Source organism: Nannospalax galili, unplaced genomic scaffold, assembly GCF_000622305.1.
Source record: "Nannospalax galili isolate Female #2095 unplaced genomic scaffold, S.galili_v1.0 scaffold469, whole genome shotgun sequence".
NCBI classification, from domain to species: Eukaryota; Metazoa; Chordata; class Mammalia; order Rodentia; family Spalacidae; genus Nannospalax; species Nannospalax galili.
The window spans coordinates 70,070-81,271 of NW_008359443.1; positions in this window are offsets into that span (position 1 = coordinate 70,070).

Sequence of the window (11,202 nt, forward strand, 5' to 3'; positions counted from 1 at the left end):
TAAAAAAAGAGAAAAATAATGTGGACACTCTGACTTCAACATTCCTATTTTATGAAAAGTCCATAATGCTCACTAAACGTAGTAGACTCCTCCAAATATAAACCCCCAAAGCTCAAAAGCAGGGCCTGTGGAAGTATATTTATGTATTTCTCAGAGTTGCTCTACATTATGCCAACATTTCATAAATATGAAGAAATTGCAATTAATATTGTACATAAATTAAATACCAACAGTAAGGACCTGGAGAGATGGCTCAATGGTTAAAAGCACTGCCTGCTCTTGCAGAGGACCCAGGTTCAGTTCCCAGCACCCACATAACGGCTAACGAGCATCTGAAACTCCAGTTACAAGGGATCTGACACCTTCTTCTGACTTCTGTGGGCATTGCGCAGCACAGGTGCACTTATACACATGCAGAGAATACATTCATAGACATAAAATAAGAAAATAATTTGCCCAATATTTGAGCTAAGGCTAAGACTGTGATCTGAATTGTCATCCATATCCTGCCCAACTAAACAAAGAGAACGCTATTCCTTTTTAAATGCTGTCCACAAACAAGTATATCTGTGAATCATGAGGCTTCATTTTCTTTTTCTTGAAGCTTTGTTCTCCATACCAGCTCAGCAGAAATATTCTTTAAGTGGGACCAGCTTCTAAGTGCCCCGCTCTCACCAGACACAGCTGTCCCGGCCTTAACCACTCAAATGGATTCTCACACACTCCATCCTGTCTTGACACAGCTCATAACTCTGGGCATGCTTCCTTCAGTTCTCCAAGAGAATACAGGCCATCTCATCCATACACTCTTAGTGTTTAAAGACTCATCTGTAGGAATTCAATCAGATATAAAATGTCATGTCAGTGACGGGGGGAGGGGGATGATATACTGAAAATTGGACTGCAGGCTGTGGTAACGCACACCCGTAATCCCAGCACACAGGAGACTAAGGCAGAAGAATTCGAAGTTTGAGACTAACCTGGACTACATGTCGAGTTCAAGGCCAGCCTATGTACAAAGTGAAACTCCCTAAAAACAAAAAGAAATCTACTGGAGGGCGGGGCCTCACTAGAGAACAGTTGGGAGCACTGCCGTCTCATTGGCAGACACCCACCTGTCTGTCATGTTTTGCTATGTGCTTTTCTCTTGGGCTGTCCACTTTCTCCAGAGAGGACACCACCCCCATGTTTACCGTAAGCATGTCCAGCATTCTGAAGCTGGGCAGGGCTGGGCATAGGCTCTTATTCAGTTGCCCTGTGCCTTGTTTGGTCTCTTCTCCTCTCTGCCTAGTGCCCGAAGTCCAGGGTTCTCTGGTGGACTTCCCAGAGAATAAGCCTCTCTTTTTCCTCTGACGTCCAAATGCCACTTGTGCTGGGGAGAGGAGCCTAGAGCTCACAATCCTCTTATCTCTGTTTCCTAAGTGAGACACCACACCTGGTCTTGCTAATTTGTTGTTGCTGTTTTGTTAAAAAAAAATTATTTTACGTGTATAGAGTGTATTGCCTGCATGTATGTAAATGCACCCATGTTGTGCAATGCTTGTAGAAGACAGAAGAGAGCATCAGATCCCCTGGAACTGGAGTTATGAATGGTTGTTAGCCACCATATAGGTGCTGGGATTCAAACCTGGGTCTTCTGCAAGAACAGCCAGTGCTCTTACCTGCTGAGCCATCCCTCCAGCCCCCTTGTTTTGTTTCGTTTTTTGAGACAGGGTCTCCCTGTAGCCCCTCCTAGCCTGGACTTCTCCACACAGACCAGGCTAGCCTCAATCTCACAGAGATCCACCTGCCTCTGCCTCCTGAGTGCTGGGATTGAAGTCATGCCACACCATGCCTGGCTTTGGTTCTGCATGTTCTAATCTCTCTTTTCCTATAATTCTTCAAAAACCATTCATATTATGTAAATGTGGCCTTAAAATGGATGAGTGATTACATAACTGATGGTCAGACATGCAGAGTCTCCACTGAACCCTGTGCAACTGACCTTAGTTGGGGAGAATATTTAATTAATTTAATTATCTCTTCCTTTTCCTGTTGTCCCTGTTCCATTGCCATTAGAGTGTTCTCTGACTAAGCTCTTTATCTTTACAATGTGTTCAGGTTAATGTTTCTAAAAGCAGTCATACACCTCTCTCTGAATATTTAACTAGAATAATCAGAAGACAGATCATAATTGGTACATTAATAATGATGTCGATTTTAATTATTCTTGGGCACCTGTGACATAGAAAGCATACTGTGTACATACTGTGTACATACTGTGTACATAGTGGACATAGTTTAATCCTAATTACAGCCCTGTAAGTACTGTTATTCCTGACCATGGAAATGATAAAAACCAGTGCTTGATGAGGCTAAGTGAGTTAGCTGTAATCATAATCATTAAATGGTAGAGCTAGGATCTAGACTTCTGTGTGAATTCAAAGTTCATATTCTTTCTACACTTTCTGGCTGACTTTCTTAGAAGTAAATACTTTGCATGTTTTCTCATATTACACATTGAAAGAAAAGTGAGACTTTCCATAAAATAAATTCCACAACCTTAAATGATCCAAATATATTTCCTATTGTCTATGTTTCAGTAACTTCTAGAAAGAAAAAGGAGTGAATGAGAAAAATTATCATTCACGTACAATGCAGCCGTCAACAGGCAAAAGACACGGCCCGGTCCATTTGGTTATTACAGCAAACTACAGGAGGCTGAATACTTTATCTTATTTTGGCTAAGAGATGTTCAAGCTTGGGTGAGATCTCCTGGCCTGAGGGGCTGATGCTGTACCACAGCACAGCAGACTGCATCACATAGCCAGAAAGCCACCAGCAAGGAGAAAAGACAAACTTTTAATACAATCTACTCCAGTCCTGGGCAACCAGACTCTCTCACACAAGAGAAATAGGAAATCCTTCCAAGAATGAGGATTCTCATCTAAGGACCTACAGCTCACCTCCTACAGCCCCGCCTCCTACTGCCCCATCTCCTACAGCCCCATCTCCTACAGCTCACCTTATACAGTCCTTCCATTTGTATGTTTTCTCATATTACACATTGAAAGAAAAGTGGGACTTTCCATAAAATAAATTCCACAACCTTAAATGATCCAAATATATTTTCTATTGTCTATGTTTCAGTAACTTCTAGAAAGAAAAAGGAGTGAATGAGAAAAATTATCATTCACGTACAATGCAGCCGTCAACAGGAAAAAGACATGGCTCAGTCCATTTTGGTTATTACAACAAACTACAGGAGGCTGAATACTTTATCTTATTTTGGCTAAGAGATGTTCAAGCTTGGGTGAGATCTCCTAGCCTGAGGGGCTGATGCTGTACCACAGCACAGCAGACTGCATCACATAGCCAGAAAGCCACCAGCAAGGAGAAAAGACAAACTTTTACTACAATCTACTCCAGTCCTGGGCAACCAGACTCTCTCACACAAGAGAAATAGGAAATCCTTCCAAGAATGAGGATTCTCATCTAAGGACCTACAGCTCACCTCCTACAGCCCCGCCTCCTACTGCCCCATCTCCTACAGCCCCATCTCCTACAGCTCACCTTATACAGTCCTTCCACCTACAGCCCCATCTTCTACAGCTCACCTTATATAGCCCTGCCTCCTACTGCCCCATCTCCTACAGCCCCATCTCCTACAATCTCATCTCCTACAGCCCCGCCTCCGACAGCCCCATCTCCTACAGCCCCATCTCCTACAGCTCACCTTATACAGTCCTTCCGCCTACAGCCCCATCTTCTACAGCTCACCTTATATAGTCCTGCCTCCTACAGCCCCATCTCCTACAGCCTCATCTCCTACAGCCCCATCTCCTACAGCCCCATCTCCTACAGCCCCATCTCCTACAGCTCCATCTCCTACAGCCCCATCTACAGCCTCATCTCCTACAGCCCCATCTCCTACAGCCAATACAATCTACTCCAGTCCTGGGCAACCAGACTCTCTCACACAAGAGCTATAGGAAATCCTTCCAAGAATGAGGGTTCTCACCTAAGGACCTACAGCTCACCTCCTACAGCCCTGCCTCCTACAGCCCCATCTACAGCCCTCCCTCCTACAGCTTCATCTCCTACAGCCCTATCTCCTACAGCTCCATCTCCTACAGCCCCATCTCCTACAGCCCTCCCTCCTACAGCCCCATCTCCTACAGCCCCATCTTCTACAGCTCACCTTATATAGCCCTGCCTCCTACTGCCCCATCACAGCCCTCCCTCCTACAGGTCGACTTCCTCCTATAAGCCACCCCCAGGCTCCACCACCACTCAATACAGTCATATTGGGAAAAAGCTCTCAGCCCATCAAAGCACATCCAGATCACAGACTGACTTAACTGAGCTCAAATTGAGAAAATGGAATTGAAACATTTGACTATGAGAGGAGAAAAATAAAATATGGAAAACGTTCCTGTCATCAGCCTTTACTGTCTGAGGATTTGCGTCAAGCTGTGAAAATTCTCTCAATCAGATCAGAAATAAGACAGGAGAATGAATTTAACAGCTCCGTGAAGATGAGGCAATGCTTCTCTCAAAAGCAATTTGCAAACTTTCAGAAATAATTTGGTTTCGGGAAGTTGAGGTCACCAGAGACTGGAGACAGGTGCACATGTCAGGGGACATCTTAAAGAGTCCGTCAGAGTGATACAAATTTTTCCTTTAGAGATGATGCCCCTAGTTGTCAAAATGCATTTCCAAACCTCCATAGCATGATGCAACACATCCATGGGAGCAGGCATGCCGTGCATTGAGGGCGCCCTGGGTTCTAGGCACTTACTTCTTTACTTTTTCTGAGACGTGTCTGAGCACTTTCGTAGATTTAGTCCAGGAAAGGGACAACAGAAAGTTTTCTTTTTTCCTCTTGTGTGGATGCTAAACTCAGGTGTGTCTGAGAATAATGTTTTCTTAAAATATTTTTCCCTCTTGTGTGTGGCAAGTCTACGGTTCCTGGATGCTAAACTCAGGTGTGTCTGAGAATAATGTTTTCTTAAAATATTTTTTACTTATTTTTTATGTGTATGAGTGTATTACATGCATATATGTAAGTGCACCAATGTACCAAGCACACAGAGGTTAGAAGAGGACTTTTGATTCCCTTGGAAATGAAGTTACAGACAATTGTTAGCCGTCCTGTGGGTGCTGGGAACTGAAACTGGGTCCTCTGCACCAGCAGCCAGTGCTCTTACCACTGAGCCACCTCTCCAGTCCCTGAGTAATGTTTTCTTATGACCAAGACAAGTTGTAGCAGCAGGAGCAAAAGAAGAAACCAGAAGGGCCACAGGGTCCAGGCCCTGCTGTGTGGTCTTGCCACAGAAACCTAAGTAATGAGGGGGACGGGCATCATTCTCCTCAACCGCAGGGGAGTTGAAGGGGACGTCAGGATGGATGAAACACTGGTGTCTCTCTAGAGCAGTGTGTCCTAGCGGTGACAGGATGCCTAGTGTTCATGTTTGCTTCCATCATTCAACCAGCTGGATGTTAGCCACTGCTTGTAGGGTAGGCAGGAAACGTGAGCCTCAGAGACACACAGAAAGGGGTTCTCAGCTCCTGGAAGCCCACTCAATAAAATTAAATAGTAACATGAAAATAGTAACCATTTCCTAATGCAAAACTCTGTTGTGCATGCACATATGTGTTGAAAAAAATATAGTTCAGGCTAGCCTTGAACTCACTACATAGCTGAAAAATAACCCCAAATTCCTAGCCTAGGCCTCCACCTTCCAAGTGCTGGGATTACAGGTGTGCCACTATACCTGGCTTTCTAAATTTATCTTAAAGGCACATGCTCTTATTGCAGAGCTGGCTCTAGTGTGTTCTTTGGTTTTTCCATTATTTATAACAAACAGTCGTCACTCATTTCTTATTAAGTCCATTCATGATATTTACCTCCCCTCGTTTCCAAAAACCTAAGGGAACTTAAAGGTACTGATACGTAATACAATATGGAAAATTAATAATAATGGAGAAAGGACTTCTGTTTCTGGTAGCAAGCTTAAGTAGATACTTTCAACAACTCACCTAATTACAACAAAGAAAATATTCCTAAAATATGAATATATTGCAGAAATGAAAGAATGGGATCCAAAGATGTCAAGGCCTAGGTAAAAGCAGAAATGCTAGCAGGCGTTGACGGCAGCCTTGGGGAGCTCCTCTGCTGCAAAGCCTAGGGCCAGCCCAGGTAGTGACTCAAATAGAAAACTTCCGCATAAAATCAGAATCCTAAAAGACCACCCTCCGAAATAAAGGAGATACGAACTGTGACTTTGGTATTTGCAAATTAGAAAACATTGGGAAGAAGGAAGAGCCCAGGATAGAACAATGCAATTACTTCACTGAAACACCCTCACTGAAAGAGGTGCTGTTATTCGTCCCACTCTGTTCTTGTTATCCATACTGCTACAACTGCACAATTAACTGGGTAGATGATGAATGGTGGGAGCTACCCTTTCCACTCACTGTTGGAAGGAGTTTACTGAATAGCAAGGAGAAGCCAGAAAGCCTGTGTGAATGACAGGGTTGTCAATATCTGTATAGACTGGTTTAGCTTAATAAAGACACAGTGAGAGGCTGGAGAGATGGCTCAATGGTTAAGAGTACTTGCTGAGCAATCATGAGGACCAGAGTTCAGATCCCAGCACCCACGTAACAAGTCAAGTAGCCCCCACAGCCTGTAACCCCAGCTCTGAGGTATAGACAGAAGAATGGCTGGGCTTGCTGGCTTCCAGTGTAACCAAGAAAACACAAGCCTCAGGTTCAGGGAGAGACCCTGCTTCAAAGCAATAAACAGAGAGTCATAGAAGAGAATGCCCGATGCCTTCTTCTGGCCTCTGCACAAGTGTGCCCCACACACCCACACAGACGCATGCAAATAAAAACAAAATTTTTTTAAAGACACAAATGAGTACATATGGAAGTATACGTCTAGCTATTTGCACAAAGGGGTAACATTGTGAAAGAAAGTTCCCAGAAAGAACTCCTGCATCTTGGACTGAATTTCCTGAAAGGCTGACCAACTGATCATCACTCCGGAAACTGTGGAGAGTTTGGAATGTTGCAGATCCACAGCCTATTCATAAATCATCTGGGGACATCTTTAACCCCATAAATAGCCACACCTTGCCTACCTCTGTTTCTGAATTAACATTCTTGTGACTAATAAAATGTATTAACTTAGCAGACCACCAAGTCCCACCAATCAAAAAGCTAAGACTGACATCAGATAGCATCTGAGACCTACAGTAGGTCCCCCCCACACACACTTTGCTATGAAAAGCTGAATGTATCCACCAATGAATTTGAAAAGTGTCTTGATTTATGACTTTTCTTTGTTCTGTTACTACAAAAATGTAAGGTTACTGTTACCACACTGGAACATGGAATTTGGGGTAACCTGAATCTGTGTTCCCGGGCCATGGTCACTCATATTTGGCTCCAGAATAAATGATCTCTTATCCCTTTAGAGGTGAGAGTTGTGCTTTTGCATTAACAATATGAAACATAATTCCTTCCTCTGTTGCCTGAGATGACCCGGAAGTGATGAAACCCAACAAGCCCTAAGCACACTTAGTACCCAGTTATCAGTTTCTAATTACGTTCTTAATTAAAGGAACGGGGGCTCTACAGAGAAATAACTGCTTCTAGAACTGGAAGAATGAGATTGGAACATCTTATGCTGTAGGAAGTACTAAAATTATCCAAAATAAACAATGGAACCCATAAATCCCATAAATCAAAATGAGAATCTCACAGTGATGAAGGAACATCAGGGTTCGCAGTACCTGCGTGGAGGAGCTCCCAATGGCCAGTGCTGGCAAAATGAAGGAACAGAATGTTTTACCTCTGGATTTCAATGGAAAGTACACAGTGTGGGGCTGGAGAGATGGCTCAGCGGTTAAGAACACTGACTGTTCTTGCAGAAGACCCGGGTTCGAATCCCAGCACCCACATGGCAGCTAACAACTGTCCATAACTCCAGTTCCAGAGGATCCAACAGCCTTTTCTGTCCTCTGTGGGCACTGCACAACACGGGTGCACTTACCTACATGCAGGCAATACATGCATACGCATAAAACAAAATAATAAATAATATATGTTTTAAAAAAGAAAGTGCAGGAGAGACTCATTTTCCATGCAAAAGGAGTTTTGAATGCTTTATACAGATGCCTGCACTGCCCCTGACTCAAGTCTGGGCTGCTCAGGATGACTATCATCTGAGGAGCCCAGTATAGAAAGGGAGATGACACAGAACAAACACTATGGAACCAGACAGCCAAGGTCATGGCGGTGTGTGTGCCCTCGGCACAACGTGATAAGCCATTGTGACCTTCCTTCTACTGTGATCATGAAAAACACACACTCAGCAAGGGGTTCTACAAAACATGCAGTCATCACTCTGCAAAACTGTCAAGACCATCAAAACCAAAGAAACTCTTGAGAACTGACAGTCAAAAGGCACTGAAGTGTGGTGTACTGGGTGGAGATCTGTAACAGAAGGTACATTAGGTAAAAACTAAGAAAACAGGGGTAGGGCACAAGCCTTAATTGATAAATATATCAATTTGGGGGCTGGAGCGATAGCTCAGCAGTTAAGAGCACTGGCTGTTCCTGTAGAAGATCCTGGTTCCAATCCCAGCACCTACTTGGCAGCTAACAGGCTAACAACCATCGGTAACTCCAGTTCCAGGGGATCTGATGCCTTCTTCTGTCCTCCTCGGACACTGGAGGACATGGTACACTTACGTACATGGCAGGAATCACACCTGTAAACATAAAATAAAAATAAATAAAAGTGTTTTAAAAATATCAGTTTTGGTTTGTTAACTGGAACAAACAGACCATACCAATGGAAGGTGTAGGCACTAGGGGCTCCTGGATGTGGGAACGTGATCACTCCACACCGTGCTCACAAGTTTTCTGTAAGTAAAACATTCTTTTTTCATGCGGTACATGGCTGTAATCTCTGCACTATGGCTGTAATCTCTGCACTAGGATGTGGGAGGCAGAGACTGTCAAGCTCTAGGTCAGTACCGGCTGAATAATGAGACTTTATCTCAAAAGAGCAGTAATTTCAGAAAGTGCAAAACCAAAAGGTGAAAAGCTGCTGATCTGACACCGCACTGGGTGAACGAGGAGGAGGAACGAAGTCTGGAAATCATGTCATAAATTGACGTGAAAATTTATTTTTACTCATTTTACTGTTGTCTAAAGAACTTCCTGTGAAATTTTAATGTAGCAAATTGATTTGGAGTTGCCCACTTCTCTCTGCACACACAGCATCTTTCAAAAGCAAATGAAAATCCCCTTCGGAACAATTCAACGTCAGTCCTTGGCTCAAAATGTCACAGAAATAAAGTTATGCCCCAAATACCCCATCATAAAAATTATCAAACACAGGGCTGGAGAGGTGGCTCAGCGGTTAAGAGCACTGACTGCTCTTGCAGAGGACCCGGAATCAATTCCCAGCACCCACATGGCGACTACAAGCCATCCTTAACTCCAGTTCCAGGGGAATCTAACACCCTCTTCTGACCTCTGTGGCACTGCATAACACGGGTGCACTCACATACATGTAGGCAATACACTTATACACATAAAACAAAAATAATAAAAAAAAATACAAAACAGGTATGCTTAGAAAATAAAATTTTAAAAATTGAAAAAGGGTGAACATTTTAACAAAAATTTACACTATATGAAATGACAGGATTTACGAACTAATAAAGTTAATTATTTTAAAACTCAAACTCAACAAGTGCATCCTGTGCACCAGGATGTATGTTAAACACTCGCGATGTATCATCTGTCTTTATTTTCATGCAAACAACAATTCTACAAACAAACACCAAGGTTGGAGGCTCCACACAAAACCTCTCTGCTGCTTTCCTTTGCCCCACCATCTGGGAACTTCTTTCTGGAACATTCTCCAGTTCACAGATTTTCTTCCGCGTTAGCCTCTGATTTGGCCTGGAAAGGGGAAGGAGGTGTTGGCCTGCTGTGTCAGAGCAGGTCGAAGGAAAGGAGAGAGAATGCAAGTTAAATCTGTGCTAAAGAGCTCGTCCTAGGACCCCCAAACAGGCCGGATGTGAACAATTGAGCACTGAGATGCATCTGAACTGCTTAAATTGAAGAAACATTGCTTGACAGTTTTTTACATTTGCAAAAGGAACTTAAGTTTTCACTCCCCAATCCTGTGTCTTCTCCCCTCCCTCTCCCACTGGAACCCTTCTCCACAAATCTGCCTCCTACTTGTGTGTCTTTTGGGGTGTGGCCCACTGAGTTTAATTAGAGTTTCTTGCCCAAGTGAGGGTGGGAGGTAATTTACTGGAAAACTTTAAACAAGGAATGAAAGAACCACTCACAGCCCAGCTTGTGAGGCTGTGAGGCTGGTGGACATGCAGGCAGGTGGGATCAGTTTGAGGGCCAGAGAAGCAAAAACCTAATGTGATGAGTCATCCCTGCTTGAGACAGGTGGCAAAAGCTGAGTAAATATGCGGGAGGTCAGTCCCTGATGGACTGACTCATAAGAGCCATTAGGAAATCTGGTTATAGTAGGCTGAGGTTCCCATCAGTATCCGGAACTGGAAGATGGTAGAGGAAGGACAGGCATTATTGAGAGAACTGGGCATGAGAGCGATGCGCTGGACTCCAAATGGTGCAGCCGCTATTAATGGTTCGTTTGTTCAACGATTAAAGTCTCCCAGTTCTCTAAGCAAGCCAGAACTGTGTTCACAGGATTAGGAAACAGTAGTTCAGGAGGCTCCTCCAGAGTAGTGTGGAGCTTTAGGGCTTTGCTGAGCCCCGTGGTGGAACATGATCTTTATGGGGTAGGAGGAGTTCTGGCAGATCTGAATGACTAAACTGGGCTTGTAAAGTTGGGTTAATAAAGCAACCTAAAGGAGGAGAAAGAAGGGGACACAAACACAGGCGTTTGCCTACGTCACAAGGCAAATGTGGCAAGATTTGTGTTAAGCCAGGGTTTCTAGGGGGGAAATTATCAAAAAGCCAAATGTTGCAGTAGCAAGCTTCTGGAAGACTGAAATCTGAGCGACCAGAGAAGACATAAATGACAACCAGAGCAAGGGAAAACAATTAAGCTTGTCCTAGGGTTGGGCATCATCACCCCAGAAACAACACTGTGTACATTCACCCCTGAATGAAAGCATGCTGGAGATGGGTATTGTTCACTGGGGCTGAGTGAAC